Raw genomic sequence first — 15,702 nt, 5'->3', positions numbered from 1 at the left:
ATCCTGGTCAATATGGTGAAATCCCGTCTCTACTAAAAATACAAAAATTAGCTGGGCATGGTGGCACGTGCCTGTAATCCCAGCTACTGAGGAGGCTGAGGCAGGAGAATTGCCTGAACCCAGGAGGCGGAGGTTGCGGTGAGCTGAGATTGTGGCATTGCACTGCAGCCTGGGTAACGAGCGAAACTCCATCTCAAAAAAAAAAAAAAAAGAAAGAAAAGAAAACTAAAGACATTAAAATGTAAGGTGCATAATGAAAATCTAAGTTGAGAGGCTCTTTGGGGTTCAGTTATAATATTGAGTGATGCATGAGGTAGGTGTTCAAACTAATTTTCTGCATTATGAGAAGAAAACATTTGAATTTTTTTAGAAATTAAATTTGTAGTGTATTTTTGTACTAATTGTACTTTTATTTAATAAAATACAGTACACGTTTTAAATTTTAAATTGTGAGGTTAATAGTTTAATTCAACATTTGTAACATGTTAGATACTATTGTACATTCAGTGAAGTGTTATTACACCACAAACTTTAACCTCTTTCACCTTACTCAAAGGTATAGGGAAAAGATGGTGACAATATGCTATTTAGTAACACAATGGATTAACATCTCTAGTGACTTTTTGTGCCAGTGGCTTTCAACTGCAAATAAGTTAAAGAATATTGTTTCTGTAGGTTAAATTTGTATTCTATTTTTAATTATTTAAATGTATTTTAATTTTGACATACTTAAAAAAATTTCTATGAAGCATGTCACTGGTAATATCATAGATGTTGCATTATATCTGTAGATCATTTTGTGTGATACAAACATTTAATTATTAATAATGCCAGTTCATGAATGAGTAATATTATTTTATTATGTATTACTTAAGTCCTATCATGTCCTTTAGAGTAGAATGTATTGTTGTTATAACCAATATGAAATCTCACCAACATGACTTCTTTTATGGTTAGAAAAGTTAGAGAAATTTGAGGTGTTGTCAAAAGCATTGTCACATCTTTCTGTTGTGTAGAGTTTCTCTCCAGGATAAACTATCTCATGTCTTTTAAGAACTGAAGACTAGTTAAAGGCTTTGCCATATTTTTCACACGCAGGATTTCTCTACAGTGTGAATTTGTTTATGTTTAGTAGGATATGAGTATTGGTTAAAGGCTTTGTCACATTCTTCACGTTTGTAGAGTTTCTCTCCTGTATGAATACTCTTATGTCTAGTAAGGTATGAGTATAAGGTAAAGCCTTTGCCACATTCTTCATATTTGTAGGATTTCTCTCCAGTATGAATTATTTTATGATTAGTAATATGTGAGGAGTATTTAAAGTCTTTGCCACATTCTTCACATTTGTAGAGTCTCTGTCCAGTATAAATCATCTTATGTTTACTAAGGGTGGAGAATACATTAAAGGCTTCATCACATCTTCACATTTGTAGGGTTTTTCTCAAGTACAAATTTTCTTATGCATAGTAAGGTGTAAGAATAGGGTAAAGACTTTACCACATTATTCACATTTTTAGGGTTTCTGTCTAGTATGGATTCTCTGATGTGTACTAAGAGTTGAGGACTGGTTAAAGGCTTTGCCACATTCTTCACATTTGTAGGGTTTCTCTCCTGAATGAATTCTCTTATGTCTAGTAAGGTGTGAGGATACAGTAAAGCCTTTGCCACATTCTTGACATTTGTAGGATTTCTCTCCTGTATGAACTGTCTTATGTCTAGTAAGGTGTTCGTGCTGGTTAAATACTTTGCCACATTCTTCACATTTGTAGGGTTTCTCTCCTGTATGAATTCTCTTATGTCTAGTAAGGTATGAGGATAGGGTAAAAGCTTTGCCACATTCTTCACATTTGTAAGGTTTCTCTTCAATATGAATTATCTTATGTTTAATAAGGTATGAGGACTGGTTAAAAGCTGTTTCACATTCTTCACATTTGTAGGGTTTCTCTTCAGTATGAATTTTTTTATGTCTACTAAGAGTTGATGAATGCTTAAAACCTTTTCCACATTCTTTACATTTGTAAAATTTCTCTGCAGTATGAACTCTCCTGTGTGTATGAAGGGCTGAGACCCAGGAAAAGGCTTTGCCACATTCTTCACATCTGTAGGGTTTCTCTCCTCTATGAATTCTCTTATGTTGAGTAAGCTATGAGGATAGGGTAAAGACTCTTGCCACATTCTTTACATTTGTAGGGTTTCTCTCCAATATGAAATTTCTTATGATTAGTAAGGTTTGAGGACTGTTTAAAAGCCCTGCCACATTCTTCACATTTGTAGGGTTTGTCTCCATTATGCATTATCTTATGTTTAGTAAGGTTTGAGAACTGATTTAAAGCTTTGCCACATTCTTCACATTTGTAGAGTTTCTCTCCAGTATGAATTACCTTATGTCTACTAAGAGCTGAGAAATCCTTAAAAGCTTTTCCATATTCTTCACATTGGTAAGAATTTGCTCTAAAATGAATTGGTTTATGTTGACTTAGATGTAAAAGCATACAAAACGATTTACCACATTTTTTACATTTGAAAGATTTCTTTCCAGTATATCCTGTCTTCTGTCCATTTGAATTTAAGAATGTATGAAAGACTTTCACATGTTTATCACATTGAGATATTTGGCTTCTGTTAGTTGTGAAACACTGGTTTAGTTCATTATAACCTGCTTTGTGCACATTAAACTTATGAACACCTTTACAGCCTTTTCTTAACTGTAAATCCTTATGTCCACATTTTCCATATTCTCTCAGTATCACTTTTTGAAAAGAATCATTTATTCCTGGTCTTGGCCAAAGGTCTTGGCTAAAATGAGAACACAGAACAGAAAGAAATAAAAACAAATTATTCCAGTTACTAGACTCAGATAAATATACATTATAAATCTAACCTGTAACAAGGCACTAATTTTTAAGACATATATATGTTACAACAACATACCAACCAAAATACACCTGAGAAGAAATTATAAATGAGTTAAGTGAAGTGCCCCAAGTGCCCCACGATGCAAAAAGGAACATAGAAGAAAAAATAATGTTTGTTACATTTACCCAGCACAGCTCTTTAATTTTCTTTAAGTAAAAAATAAACACAAAATTTCAGACAAGACACATTCTAAGAACATATTTGAGAGACTTACCAAATCTCTGACCCAGACAATTGTTCAAAGTATGCCAAGAGAAAGTCATATTATCAAGATTGGGACAGGTTACTTTTATGTTCTAATTTTTTTTTTTTTTAAAGATGGGGTTTCACCATGTTGGTCAGGTTGGTCTTGAACTCCTGACCTCAGGTGATCTGCCTGCCTTGGCCTCCAAAGTGCTTGGATTACAAGTGTGAGCCACCACACCCATCCTAATGTTCTAATTTTAATAAAAGATTAAAATGTATATAAAATAGGGCAATGTGGTTTCAAGAAAAATATAACATTTTCAGAAAGAAATGAAACTTGACGTACACATTGACTTTAAAAATTGAAAATAAATTGAATAATACTCAATGAGTGAACTGCGAACACAGAGAACCATAAAAAATCAGAAAACTGGAAATAACAAAAATATTTAAAATATTAGAAAAACAGGCCTTGCGTGGTGGCTCACAATTGTAATACCAGCACTTTGGGAGGTCGAGGTGGGAGGATCACGAGGTCAGGAGACACATCATTTTGGCCAAAATGGTGAAACCCCATCTCTACTAAAAATACAATAATTAGTCAAGTATTGTGGCTGTAATCCCAGCTACTTAGGAGGCTGAGGCAGGAGAATTGCTTAAACTGGAGAGACAAAAAGACTGCAGTGAGTCAAGATCATGCCACTGCACTCCACCCTGGTGTCAGAGAGAGACTTCATCTAAATAAATAAATAAATGAAAAATGAAAACAGAAATTATAGAGTTAAAAATATAAAAAGGAATAACTGAAAAAAAAATTTTTTTTTTTTTTTTGAGACGGTGTTTTGCTCTTGTTACCCAGGCTGGAGTACAATGGCACAATCTAGGCTCACTGCAACCTCTGCCTCCTGGGTTCAGGCAATTCTCCTGCCTCAGCCTCCTGAGTAGCTGGGATGAAAAATCTTTTTAAAATGATGCAAAAATGAAGAAGCTCAGCAAACAAACTAGGATACAGACAAAAATATTTATATCAAACAGATATGTAAGCACAATTTTAAAAGTCACAGAAAAGAGAATCTTAGGAGCTGCAAGATAAAAGTGATGTGCTGGCCGGGCATGTACCTCATGCATGTATACCCAGCACAAGAGGAGGCCTAGGTGGAAAATCACCTGAGGTCAGTAGTTCAAGATCTGCCTAACCAACATGGAGAAACTCTGTACCTACTAAAAATACAAACTTAGTTAGACGTGGTGATGTAACCCTGTAATCTTGCAACTCAGGAGGCTGAGGCAGGAAAAAAGCTTGAACCCAAGATGTAGAGGTTGCAGTGAGCTGAAATAGTTACATTGCACTTCAGCCTGGGCAAAAAGTGTGAAACCCTTCCCCCTTCCAAAAAAATAAAAATAAAAAAATAACTGAAAATGTACAGGTACGTAGAAAGAAAGCAACACACTCATAAGCATGCTCCCGTTCAAAAGTTGAAATAATATTTTGAAGATGTTCATAATACCCAATGTAATTTATAGATTTAATGCAATGTTTTTTGAAATTTCTCATTCCATTTTTGAGGAAATACAAACAGCAACCTCAAAAGTATATGGAATCTCAAGAGACACTGAGGTACCCAACAGTCTTCAAAACAAGAAACAATGATAAAGGCATTACAGTTTCTGATTTGAAAACACATTACAGGCCAGGCACAGTGGCACATGCCTGTAATCCCAGCACTTTAGAAGGCTGAGGTGGGTGAATCACCTGAGGTCAGAAGTTCCAGATGAGCCTGGTGAACATGGTGAAACCCCATCTCTATTAAAAATTCAAAAAAGTTAGTTGGGCATAGTGGTGGGCACTGGGAATCACAGCTACTCAAGAGGCTGAGGTGCTAAAATCTCTTGAACCTGGAAGACAGAGATTGCAATAAGTCAAGATCACACCACTGCACTCCAGTTTGGGCAAGAGAGCAAGACTCTATCTCAAAAAATAAATAAATAAATAAGAAAAACACATTTCAAAGCTACAGAATTAAAACAATTTGGGGGCAGTAGTCATATAGCTAATTCATAGTTGATTTTGCTCAACACTGTCTTATGTACAGAGCTAAAGATTGTCATACACAATTATAATACAAACCAAAATAAGAAAACACAATTAACTGGTTAGAGGTAGTATACCCTGAAATATATAACACAAAAAGAAAATATTGCAGAACAAAATTAAAGCATGGAATGTAAAACTTACTGGACACCATCAAATAAGTCAATATATTCATGAAATATTCTTAGAAGCAGAATATAGAGAAATAGTAATGCACAGGTAACATAAAAAAAGACTGAGAACTTCCCAAATTTTTATGTAATGAAAAAATTCTAACCAATCATACCTAATTCAAAATTATTTTACTTCAAAAAGAAGATAAAAATAAAGGCCTTCCAAAATAAAAGCTCAGCATATTTATTACAACTAGAACAGTCATAGATTCTTCATATTAAACAGAGAAATACTAAAATAGTCCATTATGTTGAGAAATAAGTGGTGCTAGACAGCATCATCAAACCATATATTTAACTCTCTATTAAACATAAATATACAGCCACACAAAGAATGTTTTAGTTCATAATGGCAGCGCACAAAACCCTTAAAGTACAAAGACTAATGACACTATGAAACAACAACGTCTAGTCTGCAAAACAACCAGCCAGCATCATGAGGACAGGATCAAATTCACACAAAACAATATTAACCTTAAATGTAAATGGGCTAAATGCCGAATTAAAAGACACAGAATGGCAAGCTAAATAAAGAGTCAAGACTCATTGGTGTGCTGTATTCAAGAGACACATCTCGCGTGCAAAGACACACATAGGTGGAAATTTACCAAGCAAATAAAAGCAGAAAAAAAAATGAAGTGTTGTAATCACTGACAAAACAGACTTTAAACCAACAAAGAAAAAAAAGAGCATTACATAATGCTAAAAGAATTAATTCAAGGAGCATCCGAATTAAAAAACACACTCTTAGAGACCTACAAAAAGACTTAGACTCCCACACACTAACAGTGAGAGATGTTAACACCTCACTGCCAATAATAGATTATTGAGAAATAAAAGTAACAAGGATATTCAGGACTTCAACTCAGCTCTGGGTCAAGTAGACCTGATAGACATCTATGGGACTCTTCAGCCAAAAACAACACAGTACGTATTCTTCTAAGTGCCACATGGCACTTATTCTTAAATTGGTTACATACATGGAAGTAAAACACTTCTCAGCAAATGCATAAGAACTGAAATCCCAATAATCTCTAACAGCACAGTGCAATCAAATTAGAACTCATGGCCGAGGCTGGGTGTTGTGACTCATGCCTTTAATTCTAGCACTTTGGGAGGCTGAGACAGGTGGATCCTATGGTCGGGAGATCAAGACCATCTTGGCGAAAATGGTGAAACCAGTGAAAATCCTTCTCCACTAAAAATGCAAAAAATTAGCCAGATGTGGTGGCACGTGCCTGCAGTCAGCTACTTGGGAGGTTGAGGCAGTTGAATTGCTTGAACCCAGGAGGCAGAGGTTGCACTGAGCCAAGATCACACCACTGCACTCAGCCTGAATGACAGAGACTCCATCACAAAAAAACAAAAAACAAAAAAAGCTCAAAAAATGGTGCCTCTCACTTGTAATCTCAGCACTTTGGAAGGCCAAGGCGAGCAGATCATGAGGTCAGGAGTTTGAGGACCAGCCTGGCCAACATGATGAAATCCCATCTCTACTAAAAATACATAAATTACCCTAGGCTGGGTAAGGGTACCTGTAATCCCAGCTACGTGGGAGGCTGAGGCAAAAGAGTCATTTGAAACTGGAAGGCAGAGATTGCAATGCGCCTAGATCAAGCCACTGCACTCCAGCCCAGGTGAAAGAACAAAAATTTGTCTCAGAAAACAAACAAACAAACAAAAAGCCTCACTCACAATCACTCAATAACATGGAACTTGAACAACTTGCTCCTAAATGACTTCTCAGTAAATAAAAAGTTAAATCAGAAATCAAGAAAGTCTTTGAAACCAATGAGAATGATAGAAAAGGAGGGACTTCTTAATTCATTCTATGAGGCCAGCATCATTCTGATACCAAAACCTGGCAGAGATATTGCAAAAAATAATAATAATTAAAGTCAATATCTCTGATAAACCTAACTTAAGATGGATTATAGACTTAAATGTGAAATCCAAAAGTGCAAGAACCCTAGAAGAAAATCTAGGCAATATCATTTAAAACACAGGCCAGAGCCAAGATTTTATGATGAAAACTTCAAAAGCAATTACAACACAAGTAAACATTGATAAATGGGATCTAATTAAGCTAAAGAGCTTCTGCACAGCAAAAGAAACTGTCATCAGAGTGAACAAACAACCTACAGGATGAGATAACATTTTTGCAATCTAACCAGCTAACAAAGGTTAATATCCAGAGTCTACAGCAAACTTGAACACATTTACAAAAATGTGAAGACAGTATGGCAGTTCCTCAAAGACCTAACACCAGACATACCATTTGACCCAGCAATCTCATTACTAGATATAAACCCCAAAAATGTAAATTATTCCATTATAAAGATACATGGATGTGTAAGTTCATTGCAGCACTATTCATAACAGCAAAGACTTGGAATTAATCCAAAGGTTCATCAGTGATAGACTGGATAAAGAAAATGTGGAACATATCTATGATAAAATACTATGCAGCCATAAGAAAAATAAATAAAGCTCATGTACTTTGCAGGGACATGGATAAAGCTGGAAACCATTATCCTTAGCAAACTAATGCAGGAACAGAAAACCAAACACCAAATGTTCTCACTTATCAGTGGAAGCTGAACCATAAGAACACATGGACATATGAAGGGGAACAACACACAGTGGGGCCTGTTGTGGGTGAGAGAGAGAATTAGGATAATTAGGCAATGCATGCAGGGCTTAATACCTAGGTGATGTGTTGATAGGTGCAGTAAACCACCATGGCACACGTTTACCTATAATAAACCTGCACGTCCTGCACATATATCCCAGAATGTAAAATAAAATAGAATAAAAAATAAACCAATAATTACAATACTGGTAATAGTAACTTCATCTCTTTAAGCAACCATTTTTAAAATGTTAAATAAACTACTTAATAAAAAAATGTAAGCTCAGGACTTTGAGAGCTCAGGGGGTCTGAACACTTTAACTCAGGAGTTTAAGACCAGACTGGACAACATGGTAAAACCCTGTCTCTACCAAAACAACAACAACAACAACAACAACAATAACAAAAACTTGTTGGAAGTGATGGACTTTGTTTCTTTGAGATGCAGTCTCATCCTGGTCACTCAAGCTGAAGTGCATCGATATGATCTCTGCTCACTGCAGCCTCTGCCTCCTGGGTTCAAGTTATTTTCCTGCCTCATCCTCCCAAGTAGCTGGTAATACGGGCACATGCACTATACCTGGCTAATTTTTGTAGTCTTAGTAGAGATGAGGTCTCACCATTTGGCCATCTAGGCTTGAACATCTGACCTCAGGGTGATCTGCCCACTGTGGCCTCCCAAACTGCTGGGGTTACAGGCCTGAGCCACTGCACCCAGCCCCTGATGACACATATTTGCAACCTAGATACTCAAGAAGCTGAAATTAGATCATGTGAGTTTAGGAGGTTGAGGCTGCAGTGAGCTGTGATCATTCCACTGCAAACCAGCCTGGTTGACACAGTGAGGTCTTTTTTCTTATTTTTAAATGAAGTCTCACCCTGTCACCCAGGCTAGAGTGCAATAGTGCAATCTTAAGTAACGGCAACCTCTGCCGCCTGGGTTCAAGCAATTGTCCTGCCTCAGCTTCTGGAGTAAGTGGAATTACACAGGTGCATGCCCCCACGCTGGCTTATTTTTTGTATCTTTAGGAGAGACGGGGTTTCACCATGTTGACTAGGCTGGTCTCAAACTCCTGACATCATGATCCACCCACTTCGGCCTCCTAAAGTGCTGGGATTACAGCAAGTGTGAGGTGAAGAAGCCAGGTTCTTTTAATGAACCAGCTCTCATTTGAATTAATGGAGTGAAGACTTTCTGATTATCAAAAAGATGGTGCCAAGGCATTTATGAGGAACTTGCCTCCATGACCTAAACACTTCCCACCAGGTTCCACATCCAACACTTACTTAGGATTACATTGCAGCATCAGGTTTGCAGAACATGGACATCCAAACCATACCATAGACCAACTAGGCTTAGCAGACATGTACTAAACTTTCCACTCAAAAGCCAAAAAATATTCAATATTCTTAGTTGCACCTGATGTATTCTGTTAGGAAATATAACAAGTCTTATTAAAGAATACCAGCTGGGGGTAGTGGCTAATACCTATAATCATAACAATTTGGAAGATGAAAGTGAGGGAACCACTTGGCACCAGAAGTTTGAGACCAGCCTGCATAAGATAGTGAGACCCTGTTCCTACAAATAATTGAAAAATTAGCCAGGCATGGTTGGCCCATGTCTGTAATCCCAGCTACCTGGGAGGCTTAGGTAAAAAGATCATTTGAATCAAGGAGGCTGAGGTTGCAGTGAGCCAAAATGATGTCACTATATGCCACCCTGAGTGACAAGTTTGATCCTGTCTCAAAACAAAAACAAACACATTTAGTACCAAAATCATACACTGTGCATTTTCTTACCAAAACTGAATAAAACTGAGAATTAAAATAAAAAATAAAAGTGGTAAATCCAATAATAAATAAAACACACAGGCTGAATGTGGTAGCTCACACTTGTAATACTGGCATTTTGGGAGGCTGAGGCAGGAGGACTGCTTGAGCCCAGGAGTTTGAAATTAGCCTGGGCAACAGAAAAAAAAAACAACCCTATGTTGAAAGAAAAGAAAAGAAGAAAAGAGAAGAGGAGGAAGGAAGGAAGGGAGGGAGGTAGGGAGAGAGGGATGGAGGGAGGGAGGGAAGGAAGGAGGGAAGGAGGGAAAGAAAAAGAAAAAGAAAGAAAGGAAGGAAGGAAAAGAAAAGAAAGAGAAAGAAAGAAAACTGAAACACACTCTTCATCACTTCATCATATTCTTGGTCAGGGGTCAAAAAATTTAATTGTGTTAAAAAGTCAGTACAACCTACAGTGGTGAACAACTTAAATATCATCTATAAAAATCACAATGGCATGAAAGGCAGTGGCTCCTGCCTGTAATCCCAGCACGTTGTGAGGCTAAGGCAGGCAGATCATGAGGTCAGAAGTTTGAGACTAGCCTGGTTAAGATCTTGAAACCCTGTCTTTACTAATACAAAACTTAAATGGGTGTGGTGGAAGGAGCCTGTAATCCCAGCTACTTTGGAGACGGAGAAAGGAGAATCACTTGAAACTGGAAGGTGAAGGTTGCAGTGAGCCAAAATCACACCACTGCACTCCAACCTGGGAAAAAGAACACAAAAGAAAAAAACAAAGACAGAAACAAAAAAACACAGTTTCAATACAGAAATATTGTTTAACCTTTTAAAATTTGATTTTAAGCTATACGTAGCAAAACATCCATGAAAAAGAATGAAGATATATTATAATTTCTGATTTTAAAACATATTAAAAGCTATAGTAACAAAAACAGTGTGATACTGATACAAACTAGGATAAAAGGATAAAAGAACAGAATAGCTCAGAAATGAAGCCTTCTGTAAATCATTACATCTTTCCTAAAGTTGCCATGAGCACACAATAGAGAAAAGATAATTTTCTCAAAAAGTGTTAAAAACTGTAATCAACACGAATAAAATAAAGTTGGATCACATCCTTGAACCACATACAAATAATTTAAAAAATACTTAGACATTAAAAAAATATCTATAAAAAAGACATGATATGAGTCTAGGCACCATTTTCTTTTCTTTTTTTGAAACAGGGTTTTTCTCTGTCACCCAGGCTGGAGTCCAGTGTCGTGATCTTTGCTTATTGCAACCTCCACTTCCCGGGTTTAATTCATTCCCCTGCCTCAGCCTCCTGAGTAGCTGGGCTTACAGGTACCCACTACCACGCCCGGCTAATTTTTCTATTTCTTATAAAGATGAGGTTTTGCCATGTTGGCCAGACTGGTCTCAAACTCCTGACCTCAGGTGATCCACCTGCCTCACCCTCCCAAAGTTCTGAGATTACAGGCGTGAGCCACCGCACCTGGCCTCTAGGAACCATTTTCTTAGATATGACATTCAGTGCATTAAGAAAAAAAAAATATATATATACACACATATATATATACTATACCTAAAATTTCTGGACATAACAAAACTATATTCAGTTGAGTAAAAATGCCTTCTAGGAAACAGATGAAAATATTTGCAAATCACATGTGATATTAGTTAATATTTACAACATATAAACTTTAAAAACTAAATAATAAAGCTAAACAAATTGATTTAGAAATGAGCAACGCATTGAACAATATTTTATGAAAATACTACAAATACACCGGGTATGGTGTCTCACACTTGTAATCCCAGCATTTTGAGAGGCCAAGACAGGCAGATCACAAGGTCCAGAGTTTGAGACCAGCCTGTCCAACATGGTGAAATCTAGCCTCTACTTAAAAATACAAAAATTAGCCAGATATGGAGGTGCCCACCTGTAGTCCCAGCTACTCCGGTGGCTGAGACAGAAGAATTGCTTAAACCTGGGAGGCAGAGATTGCAGTGAGCTGAGATCGCACCACTGCATTCCTGCCTGGGCAGCAGAGCGAGACTCCATCTTTCTTTTTTTTTTTTAAAAGGGGGGGTGGGGGTTGCTGCTTTGAGGGCAGTTATACTTTTTTTTTTTTTTTTGTCTTTTTGTTTTTTTCCTTTTTGTGGAGAACAGGGTCTCTGTATATTGCCCAGGCAGGTCTCGAACTCCTGGGCTAAAGGTATACTCCCACCTCTCCCTCCCTAAGAGCTGGGATTACAGGCGTGAGCCACAGCGCCCAGTGAGACTCCATCATAAAAAAAAAAAAAAAATACACAAATGGAATAAAGTATTTGAAATGAAACATAAAATTAATAATTTGTAGAGAAACACATAAAAATAACAATGGAAAACAAAATTGCCTCACACCCATTACATTGGCCACTATAAAATGTTTAAAAACACCAAATCTGTTCATGATGCAATAAAAATAAAACCTACGTTGACTGTTAGTAGAAAACAAAGATGCAGTCATTATATTAAAACGTTTCTCAAATAAGATGGAGTTATCATCAAATACAACAATTTCATTTATTAATCTATAGTCCAAATATTCAATACAAGACCTGGAAGACATATTTGAACATCCGTATCTTATTCACAACAGCCAAAAGTCTGAAGCCACTCAGATGCCTCTTGATTTATAAACACATAAAAAATGTAACATATACATACAAGGGAATATTATTCAGTATAAAAACAGAAAATCTTATCACACTTTAAGATAAATTATTCAAATATTGTGTCACCTATATAAGCCAGCAACAAAGTGATGGATACTGTATGATTCCACTTAGACAAGCTATCTTAAGTAATCACACTTACAAACACAGAAATTGGAAGTGTGTTTGTCAAGAGCTGGAGAGAGGGCAAATGGATTGTTCTTGCTTAATGGGTACTGAGTTTTAGTTTCACAAGATATAAAACTTTTAGAAGGCTTTTGCATAACAATGTGAATATATTTAACATGCCTGAAATGTAAACCTTTTTGAGAGTTGGTCTCTGTCACTCAAGCTGAAGTGAAGTGGCACAATTAAGGCTCACTTCAGCCTCAAACTTCCAGGCTCAAGTAACCCTCCCCTCTCAATCTCCCAAGTATCTGGAACCACAGGTGCACAGCACAATGGCTGTCTAATTTTAAAAAAATTTTTGTAAAGAGGAAATGTTCATATGTTGCCCAGGCTGGTCTTAAACTTTTGTGCTCAAGTGATCTTTCTGTCTTGGCCTCCCAAATTTATGAAACTACAGATGTGAGCCACTCACATCTCTGGCCCTGAAATGTACACTTAAATAGATTCAAGATGTGAAATTTTATGCTATGTGATTTTAAAACAATTAATTTTCTAAAAGAAAAACTGGAAAAAAACATAGAATTATAAATCTTTTCAAATATTACCTTCAAATCACAGAAGCGTTTATCTCACACGAAGGAAATATATATTCATCATTAAACACATCATGAAAATAAGAAACGGTGAAAATATTTTCATGACTACTCACTTAGACAAGATAAAACAACCACTGAAAATCAGCTAAGAAAGAATATATACAAGGTAAGCCATAATCAATATTCCGATTATAATTATAGATAAACACACATATATAATCTGACTGTGATAGACATATGGCTGATTTATCTTTTATTTAAACCTCACATTGACTTAAAGTTTAGAAAGAGAACTGTATATTGACTAAAATTAAAATATGTAAGAAAAAACAAAAAGCACAATAAGCTGATGTTAAGAAACTAACACTAAAAAAACCACTAACATGAAACTGCACAGCAATAAAAGACATATTTACTTACAATATTTGGTATGTAACATTAATGTACCATTAAACAATATAAATATAGTATTTGACTGTAAGAGAGTACGCATGAAAGGCAGGTATTTTGAATTACTGGCATGCACTATGTGGCAATAAAATTTGAGAGAGTATGCAGTATACTTAAAATATTCTGATGAGACACTTCTTTTTTTTTTTTTTTTTTGAGACGGAGTTTCGCTCTTGTTACCAGGCTGGAGTGCCATGGCGCGATCTCGGCCCTCCGGAAACTCCGCCAACTGGGTTCAAGCAATTCTCCTGCCTCAGCCTCCAGAGTTGCTGGGACTACAGGCGTACGCCACCACGCTCAGCTAATTTTTGTATTTTTAGCAGAGACAGGGTTTCACCATGTTGACCAGGATGGTCTCGAAATCTTCACCTCGTGATCCACCCGCCTCGGCCTCCGAAAGTGCTGGGATTACAGGGGAGAGCCACTGTGCCCGGCCCGAGAAACTTTTAATAAATAAGTATTAAATGGAAATGACTGGCCAGGCATAGTGGCTCATGTCTGTAAGCCTAGCACTTTGGGAGGCCCAGATAAGTTGATCACCTGAGTTCAACAGTTGGAGACCAGCCCGGCCAACATGGTGAAACCCCATCTCTGGTAAAAATACAAAAAATTGGCTGGGTGTGGTGGCTCACACCTGTAATCCCAGCACTTTGGGAGGCCGAGGCGGGTAGATCACGAGGTCAAGACATCCAGACCATCCTGGACAACATGGTGAAACCCCGTCTCTACTAAAAATACAAAAAATTAGATGGGCATGGTGGCGCGGCCTGTAATCCCAGCTACTCAGGAGGCTGAGGCAGGAGCATTGCCTGTACCCAGGAGGCGGAGGTTGCGGTGAGCCGAGATAGCGTCACTGCACTCCAGCCTGGGAAACAAGAGCAAAACTCTGTCTCAAAAAAAAAAAAAAGAAAAGAAAGAAAGAAACAATGAAAGAAAGAAAGAAAAAAAAGAAAGAAGGAAAGAAAGAAAGGAAGGAAAGAAAGAAAAAGAAGGAACACACACAAACACGCACACAGGCAGACACTAACGCACTAGGACAAGCCCAACAGTCGCAGGCACCTCCTGAGGCTGTGGGGTTCTGCTCTCTGCTGGAAAGCCCCTCTGGGATAGAGCAGCCCCGCAGCACACATTCTGACCTTACCTGGAAATCCCAGCAGGGACAGCTTGCAAGGAGGCGCACCCCAACACCCTCTGGGCAGGCTTGAAGCATCAAGAGGAATCTTGGGGATCGATCACCCTGGGCAGCCACGAAGTTCCCCTGGACATTTTCTCAGACTGATTCCACCAAACCGGATTCCGGAAATCGCGGGACCGTGGCAAGGATCGCCGTGCGTGGGGGACCATCGTCCCACGCCGAGGCACTGCCGCAATGGGCTTCTGCTTTGCCAAGCCGTTGAGACGGTTCCCCAGGACACGGTGATCCTCACTGTGACGCGAGAACCGGCTCAGCGCTCAGGATCTTGATCGGCCGCTTGCGCATGCGCATTGGCGTGCCGGGATGGCCGGCTGCAGTGTCCGCGCTGTCCCGCCGCACCCGCACAGGACAAGGCTTGAGGCGGTGCCTGAGAAAGAGTCTGCCTGCCACAAGCACCGGAGGAGACCGACACTTCTGACCTCCGTACCTTTTCCAGCCGGCTTTCCTGATCGGATCGGCTGGAGGGGGAGGGCACTTCAGATCCTGAGATGGGCATGGGGGACTGCCCTCCGCATTGAATCCCGGATGGCTTGGAAGGCGTGGGCTGAGGTCGGCTCCCATCGGACTGGAGATTCAGTCAAATGAGGTGTGGCGGGGGTGGGCGGAACCCAGAATCATGGGCCTGAGGCCCTCGAGGAGGGTGTGAGCAGAACACTACCCTGCTCCGTGTGCTCAATGCCCCCCTTCGATATGGGCCACCCATCAAGGGGCCCTGCCTTGGTCTCCACGTCCGGGGAACCCCGCTTCTCAGCACTGCTGATGGAGAAGGCATTACTACTGCAGAGGGCGCCTGCATTGCCAAGCCGCTGAGAAGGTTCCCCAGGACACGGTGGCACTCACTA

General features: G+C 38.6%; 1 long non-coding RNA gene across 1 annotated transcript in view; it reads right to left on the bottom strand.

The window, feature by feature from the left end:
* The window catches only part of LOC105709176 (uncharacterized), a 43,545-nt gene extending 27,843 nt beyond the window's left edge, over positions 1 to 15,702 (bottom strand). The window contains exon 1 of the long non-coding RNA XR_010343911.1: positions 14,807 to 15,702. This is a non-coding gene — a long non-coding RNA (uncharacterized LOC105709176). The remainder of the gene's footprint in view (positions 1 to 14,806) is intronic.

The sequence above is a fragment of the Aotus nancymaae genome, unplaced genomic scaffold (assembly GCF_030222135.1).
Source record: "Aotus nancymaae isolate 86718 unplaced genomic scaffold, 86718_ANA_hifiasm-v0.15.2.pri h1tg000022l_1, whole genome shotgun sequence".
Lineage (NCBI taxonomy): Eukaryota > Metazoa > Chordata > Mammalia > Primates > Aotidae > Aotus > Aotus nancymaae.
The sequence above is the reverse complement of the archived record's forward strand: the minus strand, read 5'-3'. Positions and strand labels throughout refer to the sequence as shown.